Source organism: Sinocyclocheilus rhinocerous, unplaced genomic scaffold, assembly GCF_001515625.1.
Source record: "Sinocyclocheilus rhinocerous isolate Xijiao unplaced genomic scaffold, SAMN03320098_v1.1 C36454283, whole genome shotgun sequence".
NCBI lineage: Eukaryota > Metazoa > Chordata > Actinopteri > Cypriniformes > Cyprinidae > Sinocyclocheilus > Sinocyclocheilus rhinocerous.
Genome location: NW_015781337.1, coordinates 1 through 1,152, shown reverse-complemented (window position 1 = coordinate 1,152; position 1,152 = coordinate 1). Strand labels below are relative to the sequence as shown.

Genomic DNA, 1,152 nt, shown 5'->3' with positions numbered 1-1,152 from the left:
AAAACTTTTATTTTGGATGCAATTAATCGTTTGACAGCACTAGTTAGTACAGTTTTGGGTATCAGACAAAATGCAGTGTTGCTGATTTTGGGTATCAGACAAAACTCTCCTGACTTGTTTTGGATACCAGACAAAATGGATATCTTCTAACAGGATCTAGGTAAGAGAATGAATGCATTATTCCTGCGAGGAGATTCAATCTAACACCATCAAGCCAATAAAGTACTTTGTGTATCAAACACATATATCTGTGTTTCAGTGTGGTGGTCATTTTAAGGGTAGACACTTTTGAGCCCCCTCAAAGAGGAAGCACAAAACATGATCTGTTTACACTTCTAAGCAACAGGCATCAAGCCAAGGTCTGAAAATAACCATAAGGGCCTGTGACCAGGTTTAACAAGTCATCTTCAAACAGAGGTGAGAATATGTTCAAAGCGTCTTCCTCCTCTTTTGTAACTCGCTTTGGACAAAAGTGTCTGCTACATGCATACATTTAAATGTCTTTGACTCACTTGTCTTTTATGCTGAAGTTTTTCTGTTCCTGTAATGCATGCACGAAACAACTGAGAAACTGCTTATCTCTGATTAGCGCAGCAAAGGCCTGACATTTCTCATCTAAAGTTGTCTGCTCAGAGTCCTGACCATAAAAAAGACAGAGATAAAACATTTAGTTTTGTACAATGTGATATATACCACTAAAGACACTGCAGCATCTTACCTGCCCAATGTCTCTGATCATGACTGCTGCCAGAGGACCAGCCTAGTGAAAATGACAAAATATATATTAAACAAACAAACATATATAGCAACTCTACAAGAACAAAGGGAAATTCAGACAGATACAAATATTGAACCTCAGGAAAGAAGATTTTTGAGGCAAAGTGCTTGTAATCCAGGAAGGGTATGGCTCCAACATTATCGATTAAATCCGATTTTTCTGTTTGCAAGTCAACAAAGCCTGTCAAAACAAACAAACAAACAAAACATAAATGCATAATGTAATCACACACAACAAGACTTGAAACATTTCTACGAAGTATGACAGCAATATGAGCATTTAAGGGAGTAATGACATTTTCATGTTTACAGCGGCACGTTTGCCTGCACAAACACTACTTAAATAACCTACATAACCTGTGGTGGTTATGTAGT

General features: G+C 37.5%; 1 long non-coding RNA gene across 1 annotated transcript; it reads right to left on the bottom strand.

Annotated features, from left to right (window-relative positions):
• Window positions 1–235: 235 nt before the first annotated feature.
• On the bottom strand, window positions 236–954 carry LOC107736047 (uncharacterized). The gene is made up of 3 exons (XR_001639576.1): window positions 855–954; window positions 719–760; window positions 236–637 (listed from the first exon to the last, which is right to left on the bottom strand). It is a non-coding gene; the product is annotated as an uncharacterized LOC107736047 (long non-coding RNA).
• Between the last annotated feature and the right edge of the window lie 198 nt (window positions 955–1,152).